Source organism: Eumetopias jubatus, unplaced genomic scaffold, assembly GCF_037043125.1.
Source record: "Eumetopias jubatus isolate StellerSeaLion01/CBP00866 unplaced genomic scaffold, mEumJub1_p1.0 scaffold_2, whole genome shotgun sequence".
Classification (NCBI taxonomy): Eukaryota; Metazoa; Chordata; class Mammalia; order Carnivora; family Otariidae; genus Eumetopias; species Eumetopias jubatus.
Window position 1 is genome coordinate 44,870,888 of NW_028274808.1, and position 2,595 is coordinate 44,873,482.

The 2,595-nt window shown below is 39.8% G+C and overlaps 1 pseudogene; it reads right to left on the minus strand.

The window, feature by feature from the left end:
* Window positions 1-2,159: 2,159 nt before the first annotated feature.
* LOC114217398 (small ribosomal subunit protein uS14 pseudogene) lies at window positions 2,160-2,330 on the minus strand (annotated as a pseudogene).
* Window positions 2,331-2,595: the final 265 nt, after the last annotated feature.

Below are 2,595 nucleotides of genomic sequence, written 5' to 3' on the forward strand. Positions count from 1 at the left end.
GTGTGTGTGCGGTGTGTGTGTGTGTGTGTGTGTGTGCGTGCGCGCGCGCACATGTGCATGCATGTGAAAATGAAAAAGCAAAATCCAAACTTGATACAGGAATGCAAAGGTTCAAGGGTAGCCAAGGCAATTTTGAAGATGAATAAACTTGGAGAATACACGTTTCTATGTGCATGTTGTAACTCAGTTTTTTATTTTTATTTTTTAAAAGATTTTATTTATTTATTTGACAGAGAGAGACAGGGAATGGGAGAGGGAGAAGCAGGCTTCCCGCTGGGCAGGGAGCCTTGATGCGGGGCTCGATCCCAGGACCCTGGGATCATGACCTGAGCCGAAGGGAGACAACGACTGAGCCACCCAAGTGCCCCCATAACTCAATTTTTTAAAAAGTACATAACACCAAAAGAATAGATACTGAATGAATAACTTTTTTTTTTTTTTACGATTTTATTTTTAAGTAATCTCTACACCCAGTGTGGGGCTTGAACTCACAACACTGAGATCAAGAGTGGCAAGCCACTGACTGAGCCAGCCTGGTGCCCTGAATGAATAACTTTTAAACCATTAGAAAATAAAAAGGGTAATAGGGAAAACCCAGTAGAAGATAGGAAAAAATAAAAACAGAATCACAAAAAGTCTTGGTTAATAGAAAGTACAGGGACGTCTGGGTGGCTCAATCGGTTAAGCGTCTGCCTTCGGCTCAGGTCAGGATCCCAGAGTCCTGGGATCGAGTCCCACATTGGGATCCTTGCTCAGCAGGCAGCCTGCTTTTCCCTCTGCCTGCTGCTCCCCTGCTTGTGTACTCACTCACTCTCTCTCTCTCTCTCTGACAAATAAATAAATAAAATCTTAGAGAAAAAAAAGTACAAAATTAGATGGTAAAAAAAGAAAAGATGTCAGTAATCATAGTTAAGTGTAAATGAATTGAACCTGCCAGATAAAAGATACTGTCCAATTTTTTTAAATAATAAAAGCTACTTCTGAACTGTTTGCAAGAGATAGACTTAAAAAAATGATACACAAAAATTTTATATTAAAAAATAGAGAAGTTGGTGTATCTCTTTTAATACCAAACAAAATAGACTTTAGGGCAAAAACATATTAGGGTTAAAGATAGTCATAGTTAAATAATAAGAACAATTTACCAGGAAGATATATCTTTTCTACATTTATATGCACCCAATGATATAGTTTCAGAGCATGTAAATTAAAGATGAAATTAAAAAGAGAAATTGCCAAATCACAATTACAGTGGTAGATTTTAACACATGTATTCTAATACAGTGAGATCAACTCATATATCAAGGAGACCAAAAATTAAGAGGCTATGGAAGATTTGAAGCGCACAACATGCTTGATCTAATGGAAATATCTTCAACTCTGTTTACAATGATTAGAAACTATTCATTTTGGGGGCGCCTGGCTGGCTCAGTCAGTTAAGTGGCTACCTTCAGCTCAGGTCACAATCCCAGGGTCCTCTGATGGAGCCCCACATGGGACTCCCTGCTCAGTGGGGAGTCTGCTTCTGCCTCTCCTCCTTGCTCATACTCTCTCTCTCAAATAAATAAATAAAATTTTAAAAAAGAAACTATTCATTTAAAGTTTTATTTATTTAAGTAATCTCTACACCCAGTGTGGGGCTTGAACTCATGACCCTGAGATCAAGAGTCATGCACTACTCTGACAGAGCCAGCCAGGCACCCTGAGACTATTCATTCTTTAAGTATACATAGAATATTTACAAAAGCTGGCCATCTACTAGGACACCAAACAAATCACAAAAAAGACCAAAAGATCAGAATCATATTTATATTCTCTGATCATGATACAATTAAGCTAGATACCTACAGAAATGGGTTAATTTTTTTTAAGATTTTATTTATTTATTAGAGAGAGGGAACACAAGCAGGGGGAGTAGGAGAGGGAGAAGCAGGCTTCCCGCTGAGCAGGGAGCCCGATGTGGGGCTCTATCCCAGGACCCTGGGATGGTGACCTGAGCCGAAGGCTGACACTTAACGACTGAGCCACCCAGGCGCCCACAATTTTTTTTTTAATGGGAGTATTTTTATTTTATGTACAGTGGGTTGGCATTAAGGTAGGTGTCTTGGATATCTGCAGTTAAGGTATGTATCTTGGATGACCCACTCAAGGAAGTTCACTTAATCCAACCTAATGAAGCCTCTATCTTTCGTGTACTGATAGAAACACTGGCAGCTCATACTGAGGCCATATTTCTGGATCAGACCCTGCTGGTTTGAGCAGACGCGGCAAAACCAAGAACCCTGGCCAAATTTCCTCGGATGGCTGTGGTAGACCTGCTGGTGACCCATCTTGCTCTGTCGATTGCGATGAGGCAAAAGAAATGTGTTAATTTAAACAACACATACATTTGGACATTATGAAATACTCCTAAAGAACTCATGTCTCAGAGAATAAATTGTATTAGAAAGTAGAAAATGGGTAGCCACACTGGCCTCCCTCACTCACCCTGAACCTGCCAGAAATGCTCCCTCATCAGAAATGTTCCCCCATTTTTTTCTCTCTATATTAAGATTCATGTAATGGGGCTAAAGAGATACTTAGGGGACAATTTAT